The sequence below is a fragment of the Eschscholzia californica genome, unplaced genomic scaffold, assembly GCF_041429995.1.
Source record: "Eschscholzia californica isolate CP2 unplaced genomic scaffold, dmEscCali1.0.p SCAF_1, whole genome shotgun sequence".
Lineage (NCBI taxonomy): Eukaryota > Viridiplantae > Streptophyta > Magnoliopsida > Ranunculales > Papaveraceae > Eschscholzia > Eschscholzia californica.
In genome coordinates, this window is record NW_028238198.1 from 65,515,515 (window position 1) to 65,531,008 (window position 15,494).

General features: G+C 36.5%; 1 long non-coding RNA gene and 1 other non-coding gene across 2 annotated transcripts; both read left to right on the top strand.

Annotated features, from left to right (window-relative positions):
• Nucleotides 1–1,103: 1,103 nt before the first annotated feature.
• LOC147568327 (uncharacterized) lies at nucleotides 1,104–5,745 on the top strand. The gene is made up of 4 exons (XR_015231021.1): nucleotides 1,104–1,528; nucleotides 4,002–4,162; nucleotides 4,989–5,322; nucleotides 5,419–5,745. It is a non-coding gene; the product is annotated as an uncharacterized LOC147568327 (long non-coding RNA).
• Nucleotides 5,746–10,875: 5,130 nt separating this feature from the next.
• Nucleotides 10,876–10,982, top strand: LOC147568328 (small nucleolar RNA R71). Its single transcript, XR_015231613.1, has one exon. It is a non-coding gene; the product is annotated as a small nucleolar RNA R71 (small nucleolar RNA).
• Nucleotides 10,983–15,494: the final 4,512 nt, after the last annotated feature.

Here is a 15,494-nt window from a genome sequence, read left to right on the forward strand (position 1 = left end):
TAACTACAACCCTTGGAAAATCCTCTATAACTTACAATCTCTTAAAATCACCTCTTATTCATGTTTGTAACTTACCATTCTAAGTCGATTGATTATTGTGTCGAAGGATTGATTAGGTGCTTCAATTACTAATAAATTCTCATGTGAATGCTTTGGATGGGAATGATGAACCTTTCAATGATCAAGAGAAGAAATATTTGCTTCATAGGGTGGAATCTCATGAATCTGATTTTTTATCTTACTATCAACATGATAATGTAGAACTTGAAAGAATCGTTGGATGTATACCTTACGTAATTTTTTTTTGATGAACGATACCTTACGTAATTTGATGTTTAACTATTGAAATGTTTGAGTCATTTTATCTCTCTTACTTTTATTATTGTCTACATGTTTTAACTCTTTTGTTATTGATTTCTATATAGATTCTCAACCCCAAATGTAGAAGCTATGCAAAGATGATTATTGAAAATGCTAAGTGAGTGTCTTTTCTTTAAATTATGAAGCAGCTATTGCGCTTTTCAGTTAAATAAAACATTTGCTTGTATCTAAATTTCAAATTCTGATTAGTATAATACTCAAAGGATGAATATGTTGATACTGTTAATTAGGATTCACATGTTCTTAATTGTAACTTTCAGGATGCCTTTCATGTTTGTTTTCCAATAATCTCTCACACTAAGAAGATGAGATATTAGCATACTTTTTCGTTGGAGTTTAAACATGCAAGACATAGTATGTGAAACATGTACTGCGATCTCTGTCAGATTGGGTACCTTGAATATTGCAAGAATCAGAGCTTAATTAGGTGGTACATTTGGGAATACACTCCATTAAATGGTGCTTCTGGAAACACCAAAATCGGATAAAGTCAGGGAGTGGTAAGCCAATTAACCTTGCTTATATGGTTGTTTCAAAATTAAACCCACTGTCCCTCTATAAGTCTACCAGTGCCATTTCACAGTGGAACATGATATAAGCTGCAAGTTCTCCTACAGTCTAATTGGATAACACAAAACCGCACAATACCTTTCGGCATCTTTACACTATGTTATATTAGAGTCAATGGGATACTAGCCTAACAAAATCGACATTAGATTTGAGAATCGGCATACGCAAACCTAAAATATTGACATTATAATGTTATATGTTCTTTAATGTCGTCACAAATTGACTGTTCAATCTAGAAAAAAAAAATCGACTGCCATGTACTTATTAGTTATTCTAAAAGTAATATTCTTTCCACTTCTAATATTGTTCTTGTCCAAAAACTGTATCATCTTTATGGTCAATAATGTTCTTCCGCATTTGGATATCTCCTCGAGGAAATGTAACTCAATTGAAATGATACAGCTTACCTCCTTGAAGTCTGTCTTTACCGACCTTCACAATCAATGGGCGTCGTTAGAGAGGAATCGAAATCGATTTCATTCAAGTGCTCATCCAGGGATACTTACATTTCTGATTCCATTCGTCATGAAAGTTCGACATATAAATAGGAAGTTATGTCTGATTCCAGCAGATTGAGGTATTTTTCTTCCCTTTTCACTTCTTTACTTTGATTATGGTTTTAATGAAAATGTTTGTTCAACTTACTACATCTTTCTATGTACCTAAAACTCTGCTCATGCCGATAAAGTTCTTGTTGATGTTGGTACCAACTATTTTATCTAGGTTCATCCTCGTTTTCTTTTACTGTTCCCATTACGCATCTCAAATCTACATTTGTCAACCTTAACAATAGTGTGAATATCAAAGCTCTATTGAGGATTCAATTGTTTGAGTGGTTAATACCACAGAGTTAAAGTGACTTTTTCAAGCATGAAAGAGTATATGGGCAGAAAATCCAACCCATAACTTGGAATAAGATGTAAACCTTTGAGGTAAAAGTTGGAGTTTTTGGAACTCTATTAAATATCCTAATGATCAATATAAGGAATAATTTACCGCTTAAGACAAATACTTTGTGGAACGCTTGATCCTATTCCATTGAGAGAGGGTGTCCGTGTCGGATGGTTAAGAGGGGTTGACTCGACAATTATGCCTGAACTTCCATTTGTTATGACTTTATTCAAACATAAATTCTCACACCCACACTACCGTTGGTGTGACCAAGGAAAAAATTAGAATCGGTTAATAATCTCTCTGTATAATCCTTCTCTCTCACAAAGAAAGATAATACAAGAATCAAAAGAAACAAATCGAAAACAAATTTCTTTAAACTCCAATATTCATTAATGGTAGTTCTTGTTTTTCTCTCTCTGCAATGTCCTTCTCTCTCTCTGTTAATTCTCTCTCTGTTAATTTTATCTCTTTCACAAAGACAGAACTAATAAGAAAAAGACAATCAAAAAGATGTAAAATTAAAATCAATGAAAAACCTCCATGGAAGCTCTCGGTTCTCTCCCTTTTTGTTCCCGGTCGTGATATTCTCTTTAATGGCCGACCCCATCCCTGTTCTTCTTCTGCTCCTTTATAGACCCACAAACAAAAATCGAATCCTAATCACAATATTCTTCCATCTTTCTCTCCCGGTTTCCCTCTGTTGGTATTGCTTTAACCGAATCCCTCTCAAAACCGATTTCCCCTTTTTAAGAGATTTGAAAATCCTTCCAATGGTCTCCTTCCATAAATCTCACAAATCCATTTGAGTCTCACGAATCCTACTGTTCACGTTCCCATTTTCTATCTATTGATAATTAATTTGTTCCTAAAATAATGAGATATGAGATAAAGAAGGAAACACATTTGAAATTGGTCACGGGTGAGATTGCTGGAGTTGTCAAGATCATTATTCAGTGTATCATGGAGCTATATAAGAAGTTGTAAACCAAACCTTGATGATGCCACGTGTGGATGAAGCCTTCCAACCGTTAGATCATTTGGTACACGGTATTATATGGCATCAGGTTACATAGAATCAAAGACTCCCAAAAATCCAAATGTGGACCAGCTCTGTGACAGAATATAGCCCACACACAATTAGCTCTGCACACGTGTCCCTCTAGTTGATTTGGTGAACTCTCTTTAACTACAACTTTGACCTGGTCAAACTTTCCCGTCTGGACTCCGATTCGACTTCTGTTTTCGCCTATGGATTCGTCTTGGACTCTACTTTCACATGAGAACTAATATTGACCAGAATACCCTTGTCATTAAAATGACCAAAATGCCCCTCAAGTAAGTCTATCACGATGTTTTCGCATCGAACTCCGTAAATGAGACCTGAGAAAGAAAATCAAACAAATCATCAGAGTAACCGCTCGAACTGGACTAACTAACCCGAGTTAAGAGATTCAGATGGGACATTTTCATGTCTCATCAGTTAAAGATGTTCATGTGGTTTTTGCAATTGCTCAAGTAAGTTCTATATGGCATTACTTTATTATTAATAAGATCATGAAATGAAGATTTTTTTTTTTTTGAATTGTTCAACGTGTGCCTCGAACCCTTGACCTCTACGGTGGAAGACTATACCTCTTACCGCTCCAACCAAGGGTTGTTGGCATGAAATGAAGAATTTAGATCTAATTATTTCTTTTTATTAAGTCTTCTTCGGGTATAATAGCTGGTTTACATTCACCAAGTACAGAGAACCTATAACAACCTGTTTTTGTAGGTCCATTCATGCTAGAGAGCTTACAACAATTAGTTTACTAATTTTTTTACTTGAATATCATATATGTTTTTAATATAGGACTTCAATAAAAAACATGTGTTAGTTCAAATATATTTCCCCACTCACCTTATTTTGTTGTCCGCATATTTCGTAGAAATACTAAAAAGGAACACTACTTCATAATCGGGTATCTGATTTGTATTTTTACTCCGTGGAACCTTCCTCTTATGTCTTAAACATCGTCATATTCCTCTCTCTAGGGTTCTGCAAATTTTTGTTGTCCACTTGCGCCATATGCTTCTTTTGTTTTGTAGATCTTCTTTCTGTGCCTTGCAGACGTATCTCCGGTTGTTTGGTTTATTTATTTATTTTACTTATATAGGTATAAACATTTAAGCCTATGATCCATGATGACATGATGGTGGGAGCTTTCTCTTACTCAACAACACCAGAAAAGCTACTTAAAGTAGATGCTCATTTATTGCTCGCTACATCTCATAAGATGAAGCTGCACGGTTTGCCGTTAGTTCATTACTATCATAGGTATGTTTATTTCTTTTACTTATCTTTTTGTTGTTTTCATTTTTCATTACGGTTACGTTATTCAAGCCTCCCCATTTCCATCCCTGAGAAATGGCTAAACGCTAAAAACTCATTTTCACCATGCCATGATAGTCGTAATGTTTTGCCTGAAGTAGGTAAACAACTGAATTATCAGATAAATTTACAAGGAAAACAAAACCACCATAGTAGAAGATTTCAGTGTTCCACTTACTAATTAGGATGACTTTTACAATGGGTATATGGATCAAATATTGTTGAGTTTGGCATGAATGTTTGACACTAAGATCCAGATAAATTGATTTATATACCCTAAAAGTGAAAATCTTCTACTGTACGAGGTTTAGTTAACTTGAGTTAAGATTATAAACTACCTTAGATTTGCTCGTGAGTATTTGCTCTCGTAAAACTATAATCATGTGATATGAAATATTTAAATTTGTGAGTTTCAGACTTTCAGGCATTGGGCTTGATAAACTTTATGACTGCTTAAATTCATCCAACCTATGTTTTATTATTGAAGGACATATTGAGAAATTGTGAGTTTCGGGCATTCGGCTTGATAAACTTTATGACTGCTTAAATTCATTCAACCTATGTTTTATTATTGAAGGACATATTGATAAATTGTGAGTTTTAGGCATTGGGCTTGATATACTTTATGACTGCTTAAATTCATTCAACCTATGTTTTATTATTGAAGGACATATTGAGAAAGTAAGGGGCTGACACACAAAAGCTTGTGGTTTTCCTTATTCAATTAATTTGAGGTTCAGTTCACTTATTGTTCACCTCTTGAATTACATAGGTAAAGACTGATTCAATGCTGAGGCATTATGTGATAATAGATGGAAGAAGATACTATACTTAACCCACGTAGATCTGATCAATCAATGCTGGAGAATCTTGTCAAACAACAACAATGAGGAGGAAAGGAACCATATCCACGATCACGAGATAAGATATGCAAATCCACTTCGCCTCAAGTTAGTACTTTTTTATTTCGGATGTCATTTGATTCACCCGTTCCTCATTTTTGTTGTATGCTTTTAGTCAGGATTTTCATGACATTTTTCAAGGGACGAGGAAAAGACCGGGATGATAATGAGGATGCAAACTATTCTTTATTCGTTGTTTTCTCAGTGAGGATTTTTTTTTATTTTAATTCAAGTCAATTTTAGTTACTTGTTTCTTAGTCTTTAATAAAGAACGTGATTTTTTTTTCTCCATTTGGGTAGGAAGAGGAAGTGAGAAAGAGCAAGCCTTGGGAATGATTGGTAGAAAATCCAAGTGAACTACAATATCTAGCATTGACAAGAATTGTCACAGAATTGTAAAGATCTTGAACGAACATTGACACAATGGTGAAGAATTTAGGCGAATTTTCTGGATGCTTTCGAACTTCATTTCTTTCATGATGGAAGGGTATATTTATTTCTATAGATTTCTTAAAAAGCTTCTACAACTTAAAACTATTTCACTGAATTTACACATATATTGCACAGATAATGTTTTACATTTGTTCTATTTATGATTTTCGGAGATCTAATTGTTGGTCAACATAATAGTTTGTTTTTATTTAGGTCATTATTTGATTCAATAACCTTTAGTTAAATTATTCTAAAAAGTTTATAGATTGCTCGTGAGCTAATTTCTACGCATTGCGTAAAGGGCATTCCCCCGCCCGTAGGGCGGGGGTTGATTAGGAAGCTTACCATATCAAGAGAACTCGTAGTTAGGGTTTACATTTGGATTATAAGTTCTTTCATTTTCTTCATTCGTCTTCTATCTCGTATATGGATTAGGAGGACCGTACGAGTCCATCCTCAGTAATCTTAGCATTTTTTTAGTTCACCAGTAATTAGTGGTAATTTTCAAGAGTTACATTAGATAATTTTCCTAATTTGTAATCTTGAAAAAAAAAGCATTTCTGTTAATCGACGTAAAGAACGACCCAAAGAAGATGACGAAGCCATTGGTAAGGGGTTTTGAAACTTACTTGCATAAGTTTGGAAACTTTCTTAACCAACTAAAAGCAAAGGGAAGTTTTCTAGCCTTTTTGTGGATTATCCAAACACAAATGCTATTCCATGTGACAACTCTCAACCTACCCCAGACCTAATCAATGAGAGCGCGACATATTTTATTGTCAGTACAAAAGTTGAGATCTTTGAAAACTTTAGCTTTCAGTCCTTGAAAGCAAGAGCATTCGCTTTAAGTCCCTCATCTTCTAACTAATCTGGACTGTTGGATGGACGAACGGTCTAGATCTTATAAGAAAAAAACTCAAACTCCCTTTCCCTCTTAATTTCAATCGACTTAACCTGTTCCACCTCCTTCTCTTACTAAAAAACGGCCAAGCAAGAACAACAATGATTTTCTTTACTCTGTTCAACCATTCAACGTGAGAAATCCAAAGATTGTACCCACTAGTCAGGAAATTATTGTTGAAGCCATTTATCTTGAAATTCAGTTGATTGGAAGCAAAAAGTCACAAGAAATTCGCAAGATTTTGTTTGGTAATAAGTTAGGTTTTTTTTTCATTCTTGAACATGCTATTGCGACATATTTTATACCCCCCCCCCCCCCCCCTTAGCACATGCTATTGCTACGTATCTCAAAATTCCTTGTAGGCTTCTTTGTGATGTCTTTTCCATAGAGGCCCCACTTTTTTGGCGTAACGAACATAATCATAAAACTCTTCAACACCGTTAAACTTCATTCCAAACCAAGGTACTTGATGCAGCGCGTAGTAGGCAAGAGATTAAAAGTATAGAGATCGCCCTTCTATGATTGATTAAATCAAATAAAATTTTATTCAATAAACTAAGCTCCCCTAACAATGAACATAAAAGTTCTGTTTATAGGCTTGAAACTCTAAAATAATAGAAGTCTAAAAATACTAAAACTCTAAAATGTCTAAAATCTAGAAACTGCTACAAACTAACAAAATAACCAAACCTGAGAAACTGCTAAAAACTAGAAAATCTTTCCTAAAGCAACTTATATTCTGAAACTTCTAAAACTAAGAAAATATAAAATTCGAAAACTACTCAAACAAAAAGTCTTCCGGTAGGTCATCCAATTCCTGACTTGTCATGGTCCCACTTATCATAAAATACTAAAGTTATCGTGTCAGCTGCATCATCCTCCCGGGTTGGTCAGAATTCGACCTCGAGTTCGAATCATGCTCGCCCGAATTATCTTCAGAATATGGTAATAAATGTTTGACATTAAATTCATCAGAGGAACACACATGACTTGGCAATCTCAGACGACAAGCATTGGGATTAATCCTTTCAAGGATCGAGTTTGCAAGATATCCAACCCGAAATCACACATGTAATGTGCAACAAAACAAGACAATAAAGTAAACCTAGCTCACTTTCGGAGGACTCCCGGTTACATTTAGCGTATGCAACAAGCCTTTAAACCCTTAGGTTACCCCTAAAGGACGAGTTTTGTCTCGTGAGGGTTTCCAGTGAATACACCCACAAAGTTCTAGATTCCAAGGGACAAAAGAGTTCAATTATCGATGCAAATAAGGTGATGATAAACAAGTGAGAGACTAAAGTATGTCAAACATATGAATCAAACCAATAAACACAAAAGCATGCTAAGAGTCTCCTCACTAATAGTTTTATACTCAAATGTAAGTATCCCATCATCATGAGTATCATCCAAGGCTAAAGTAACAAAACCTTGTTTCCTATCATAGCACATTTCGCCTCGACTTTAGCCTCACAGTCATACGCTCTTAAACATGAAATCACTCAAAATCGAATCGTAATGGTTCACTCTCAGGTGTGAGCATGGAATAAAGTAAACTCAACACAGCAAAATTAAATGAGGATAACAAGTTATAAAACGAAATGATCTCTTAGGAATGGAAATAACCACTAACGGAATGGGGAAGCTCACTCACTCTTCTCACCCACTCTACCGTCTAATAATGTCTCCTAAAGGTCAACGGATACAAGTGATGGAATGGAAGATGATGAAATCCCGAGAATGTCGACGCCTTCAACGATAAAAGAACACTCAAACAACCTTTAAACTTAACTTCTTGCATTGAATACTTTATTTTCATAACACTTACACAAACACAAAATAACACATATAACCAAACTTTCTTTCTTTTTTCTTTTTTTTTTCTTTTTTTTTTCTTTTTCTCCTTTCTTTTCTCCTTTTTTTTTCACTTTTTCACTTTTTCTTTTATTTTTTTGCACACATATCCAAACACCAAAGTAAAAATACAACTAGTATTCTCAACAGATCACCTTTACTTTCACATTTTGCTTTCGCATTCTTTCTTCTTTACTTCTCATGCCTTCATTCTCGAGAATAGTATGATGAATGGATGGTGGAGTATCCGTTTCCCTAAAGTTGACACCATTATCAAGTTTCATGGACTACAAGAGTAAGGTTTATTCGCTATCCTGATGTCACTCCTAGTGGCTAAGGAAGTTGAGCTCATGAGATCGTCTAAGCTCTATTGAAAGTTGCGAAGTTGAGTAGCTCTTCATTCTACTCGGAGTTAGCGCGGAAGAGTACACTCAAAGGCAATAAAAAGGCTCAGATATCTCACATGGGTTTAAGTCTCCACTAATGACTATTTTAGGTCACTTAGAAGTGTTCCTTCTTCCTTAAGATGATACTCACATGATAAAACACCAACACCAAAGGACTCAACATTCATAAAAAGACTAAGAGCATGCATACGATTTATCGAGAAAGACACACATGCATCAACATACTTAAGAAAATCACTAGAATCATACCAAATCTACCCAAAAAATTTCAGATTTGGTCGAATTTGTTGAACTCTCTTGTCTTTTGAAATCTAAGGTCATGATGTCATGCGACCAAAAAGTCGTATCCCCATCCCCAAACTTAAAACTACATTGTCCTCAATGTTCTAAGCATATACTCACCAAAAGATAAGAGGTACAATAAGTTAAAGAGAAGAGTGGAAGGATATTACCATAGCCGGCGGAGATAAAAATTTATACTACCAAGACTTGTGTATTCGAGTTCCAAGTTGATGATAAACCCATCGCCATCCCCAAACTTGGAACGAACCACGTCCCAAAGGTATATAAAGTGAGAAACACTCCTAAAACATCAGAATGAAGCATAAGCATGACCACATAAAAATGACCACTCACGCAGGATCACTCGATTGCATCGAACCATGCAATTAGTCATTGATTCTCTTGCTTTCACAAGAGCACGAGTTAGATCTCGTGGAGGGTTTCCAGAGATGATACCCACAAACATCAAACCCATCTCAATAGACCAACCAATCATATAACAAAAGACGAAATATTTGGGGGTCTACCCATACGAAAGTTTTAACTGGTAAGAACCGTCTCACAACAATGTAATGGTATGGGTTTATACGTGAGACGGCAAAAAATAAGAGGTAATCCCCAAACTTGGATGACGACAAGGCAACAAAGTTTGACATAATAACAGAAAGGACATGCATTTCACTACAGGGATCTACGTATGTATGAGATATTGGTTTAGGTGTCGAACTACAACTTAAGGATTTGTCTATAAGGCTCGGGACTAAGTCAGAAGTTTCCTTAAGTGAAGGTTCAACCAATTGTTTAAACATTATTCTCGTCTCGATATCATACGTGTCCTTAGAGAAATCTATAGCTCCGCTTAAGAGGGCATCCACATCTAATCCATCTTTACTAGCTACAAAGGTCTCAGGTAACAAACTAGTCATGTCGTTATGGTTCTCCTGAGCACTAGTAGTATTGTCCCTCTTAACTATCAATGCAAGCATATTCATATCACGAGCAGGGAACAATTGTTTATGAAAAGCGGAATGAGGTTCATCAACTAGTTCAGACTCAGATTTCGACTTTAAAACCTCGTTATGTCCATCTTCTCTCTCAGAATTTGTAAGATCCTCGGGTATGTCTACCTTCATAGGAGTATCCAAGCTATTCAATTCATCACTTCCAAGAATGAAGTTGGACTTAACATTAGCACTAGGTGTATTACCCTCACCTATACCCTTGAGATTTGTTGGAGTTTGGGGTTGTGAAACCCTTTTCTCGATGTCTTTCAATTTTTCCTCCATCCCTTTAAGGGCGTGCAAGGTGTTTTGGCTAATCTGAGTTTCTACCTCATAAAATGATTTCGAAACATCTTCAAGAGTCCTCTCATGATGAGATGCATAAGAACCAACTAAGGGCTCTTGAAGATTCTCATAATCATTGGTAAAGACATCACTCCTCGAACCTACGGGCTTCATATGAGTGTTTACGACATTTGTGCATCCTAGCGAGACATCTCGACAAAGAGAAATAGTAGGGCATTTACTCGCTAGGTGTTCTCGACTTGCACAAATGCTACAGACACTATCAATCGCTAAATCACCATCATGCATATCTATAAATTCTTTCCGAGCCATGTATGCAATTTTATCTTCTACTTCCCCAATCTCCTTTAAAAAGCATATGCCTCCTTTTGAGTAATGGTTTCCTTCGGCTATATCTCCGTCACTCTTAACGGGTGTGTCCCAATCTTGGGCCTTCTCCGCTAAGAGGTCGAGATACTCCCAAGCCTCATTAGGACTTTTACTCATAAACTCTCCGTTGCACATTACTTCCACGAAGTGTTTCATTTTGGAGGTCAAGCCATCGTAAAAGAACCCGATGACCCTCCATATTTCATAGTTATGATGTGGACATGCGAGAATGAGGTCTTTAAATCTCTCCCAACACCCAAAGAAGGTCTCCTCTTTGTGTTGCTCAAAATTCATAATTTCTCTTCTTAAGGTGTTGGTTCGATGGATTGGGAAAAACTTTTTCAAAAACGCCCTAGTCATCTCATCCCAACTTCTTATAGTCCTAGGCCTTAAAGAATGAAACCATATCTTCGACTTTTCTTTCAATGATAATGGAAATAGTTTGAGCTTAGCGACTTCCTCAAGTACTCCATTGATTGGGAGTATCGAGCAAATCTCATCAAACTCTCTCAAATGAAAATATGGATCTTCATTCTCTAGGCCTCGAAATATAGGAAGTAATGGAATAATCTCAGGGTCTATGTCTAAATTACACTCATAACTCGGAAATATGATGCATGAAGGTATGTTAGCCATATTAGGTTCAAGGTAGTCTCTAAGACTTCTAAGTGGTCGATGAACCTTATACCCATCATTCCAACTATCATTCCCATAAACATCCATTGAAGCACAATTAAAGCAAAATGCAAGCAATCACAAGTGTTCAATTCAACTACGACTATCAATAATAGACAAGATGCAAATACACGTAAGCCGCTCAAATAGGTAAAGGTTAGGGAATGATACTAGAGGTGGCGTTCGTTACCACAATTTGATCCTCTTCCCTTTTCTTGTCTCTACCTTTTTATCCCCAAACTTGTTTGCTTTCGTCCTTTAAAGCTCCTTGGATGAGTACCTCAAAGAAAACAAGAATTAAAAGAAGCTAAAAAAAACAAATAAAATAAACGTCCAAGTAAGCAAATAACACTAAACTAATGAACAAACCACGTAAACGATATCTAAACTACTAAACCTATCCCCGGCAGCGGCGCCAAAAACTTGATGCACCCGAAAAGGTTGCACACCCAAGCGGAGGTATCAAGTAGTAATCTGGCAAAGCCGGGATCGATCCAAGGATAGGAAGGTAGTTTGGATATCGAAAGGGTCTCGTTCGCCGGTCTAGATATCACTAACTAACTTAGACTAAAAAGGAGAATAATACAGGTAAACGGGGGGTTTTGGATTGAATGAGAAACAAAACAAGAAAACTAAACTAAATAATAAAAGTAAACGGGCGAGAGAGATTCGAGAGAAGAGTTCGGAGGAACAAGAGTAGGGAGACGGTAAGACTCGACTCGGACAACAAATAAGCGAGAGAGGTGTCGAAGTCCGGGAATCCATAATGATAAATCTATGACTATGTGTAGTCCGATCTAATGTTTCAAAATATAATCGATGTTCGGCTCCTAAGGTGATGTCTATAAGCACTACGTATATCCGGAGATCATACTTAGTCAAACAAACGTCATAATCGGTTAATCCCGAGTCAACGAAAGTGTCGTCTAGTCGTCTAACTATGTGAAGTGCATGACAGGAGACATGAAATTATGACTTATTCTACGATCGATATCAAATACTTCGTTTCGTCTATTAACTATGCGAAGTGCTTGAAAAGACACATGAAAATACGATCAAAACGATAATCGAAATAAATGAACATCAATTTATAATCAAAACATCAAATCATATTAAACAGTCACGAATTCATCACATTTCATCTCATATAATCGACAAACTAAAGTTAGTTAAACATGGTGATTAAATAAGAAATGGAAAGGAAATGGTGAGAGAATCCCCCTTTTTCGATGATGGTTCGAGGCTAAGATCGTCGGAAAATATGAGTTTTTAGTTGCAGCCGATCTCCCCTTAGCAATTTCCTGGGTTCCCCATAGCGACCACCATCATCTTCTCCATTTAGAACACAACCTCCATTAAAGCTAACCCTAGCTTTCTCTCTCTAGAAATTTCTTGCCCAAAATCAAATCAAACTACATGGGAAGCTAGCCAAGATGATGGGGAGCAAAAACCCTAAGGTTTCGAACCAAGAAGGTTGCCGGAAAACTCATATAAGTCCGGCCAAAATATGAAGAAATCCTGTCAAAATCCATGGAATCCGGCCAAAATGTGTTGTCCCAGCCAAAAGGCCACTGTCCCGAGTCGTGAGCTGCTTATCCTTGCACGTCCGAGCCGTGAGCAGCTACCCCTTGCACGTCCGAGCCGTGAAGCATCAAGTCCGGCCAGATGCAGCAGCTACCTTGCATCCGGCCAGGAGCAGCAGCTACCCGAGCTGCTTGCACGCGTCCTATGCTGCTGGTCGCGACTAGCTAGTGCTGCTCCGGCCTGGTCTGAAGCTCTCCCGTGAAGCAGTCCCGTCCGTGCTGCTTAGCAGCTTCTCCCGAGCAGCTCGAGCTGCTGTCGGCCAAGGCTAGGCCGGCCTTGCCTTGGCCGACACTCCTCCTTCTCCTTCTTCTCTTTTTCTCTCTCTCAACTTCTACTTAGTGATGAAGAACCCTAACCCTCTTGCCTCTTTCCCTCCTCTCTCTCTTGGTGAAGAAGATGATGAATAGTCCCCCTCTTGATTCCTTTTTCTCACTTGTGTATACACAACCCTAGACTTAGTCAAACTTGACTAAGTCTTAGACCATTTTGACTTGGACCAAAAAGTGCCCATAGAATCTCTATTATTCTCTTCCTCTTTGGGCTCTTAGGTTGGGCTTCTTTCTAAAGCAAGGGAGTGTCTTCATCTTGTCTCTACATTTAGAACCAAGGGAGGTGCCTTTATAGAATCCTTGTTTCAAGACCGAACCTCGGCTTCTTTCATTCACAACTTCTCCGTCCGAACTCCGAATCAACTTCCGTTTTCACCGTCGGACTCGTCATTGACTTCACTTGTTGTTTGACTTCTGATTTTGACCAAATGACCAAAATATCCCTGGTGCTCTTTTCTTCCCTTTTGCCGCATAAGATGAAAATGTGATAATTCGCTCTCTTTATTCCGAATTACACGCCAAACCCCAAATAAACTACTTAGCAATAAAAACACATAAATAATTAGAAATAAAACTCGAAAAGAACTAACTCATCAAAGTTAAGTGACCTAAATGTGGCATTTTCACGCCACATCATAATGCTTGCAAATCTAGTTTGCAAATTACATTTTGCAAATCCTAGTTTGCAACTTACATTTTGCAACCCCCAGTTTGGATTTTACATTATGCAACCCCATGTTTGCAATTTACTTTTTTAAACCCCCATTTGCAAATCTGTTTGCAATAATAACAAACCCAGTTTGCAGAAAAACATAAAAAACGTCGTTTTTCTGAAGAAAAAAAATTCGAAAAAAAATATTGAAAGTGGATCTTGTTAGAAAGTTAATATTCTAAACATATAAATTTCATACTAATCCGACATCTCGAGAAAAAGTTATATAGGTTTAAATTTTTTTCTTAAAAAGTAAAAGAGTTAGTTACACAAAGGTACTGTAGTCTGTTTATATTTTTCGATCTAAATAATAATTATGAAATGTTATATGCTTTTAGACTCATTTTTAATATTATTTTCACCTTTTTAGTTATTGTCCCTTTTTAGATTGTTTGATTTCTTTTTTGTTGAAGGCACGTACAATCAATCAAAATCCAAAAGACCCTATCATGAGACCGTGTTAGAGAGAGACTGCATAACATCAAGTCTTCATGGTCTTATGTATTCTACTTGAGGAAGTAACAATCCTAACCATCTAGTTTTTTTTTTTTGTTGACAATCCTAACCATCTAGTTGAGAATAAATAATAATTAACCCCCCTCCCCCGCCTTTTCATTAACTTAAATCAGAAGATTCAGCTCTTCCATGAACAACGATCTCATATATTCTAATTGAGGAAGTATTCTAACCATCTAATTGAGAATATAGAGATGCTAGAATGACTTAGAGGGTGACCAAAAGGGTGCCATGATGACGTGAAATTCATTAAAAAGACAAGGTTTTTTCAAAGTTTGACTACGGTGGGGACCGCTTTTGTTTCCAAATGAGAAAACATGTCATCCTCTAAGTACCAATTTCTAAGCCACTCTATCATTTCCCTTTTGAAAGTGTGCAACTGTCTAAACCGATCACTTGACTCGGTGATGCTCAATGGGGTAGTCGAGTGAGAGAGAGATGAAACAACTCACTGACCGATGGCTAACTTACTCTTCTTTGCTGGCGAGTCATTTTCAGGTAGAGTTTTGGATGAATTACAGAAAGAACGGTTGTTAAATAGAAAGAGAAAATCACAAGTTAAAAGTTTACTGACTTTGAACTTAGTTTAACTAAAGTAAAAGGAAAAAAATAATCATTTCCCCTTTGATATTGTGATAACAATGGAGTATTAGTTTTGGTTGTCCTGTGAAAATAAGAACTCTCAGACAACAATAATTGAAAATAGAAGTTAATTTTTCATCAAGAAAATGTTTAAGTATTTATAAACATTAACGATGGAGGAAATTGACATAATTAAAAATAAATAAAATAGTTAGCCCTAATTAAAAAAATAGAAAACAAGAATTCCAATTACTAAAATTAATCTAATAATCAGAAGATAATAGTTTGCCAATTTTCCATTATTCTTGCCGGTTCCCGTTGCTATAGGCGCCTTCAATGTTAGTTCATTACATCCAACTTAAACACCATATTGGAGATAAGGGAAATGATAGAGTGACTTAGATCATCCCCAATGCAAAACTCAAT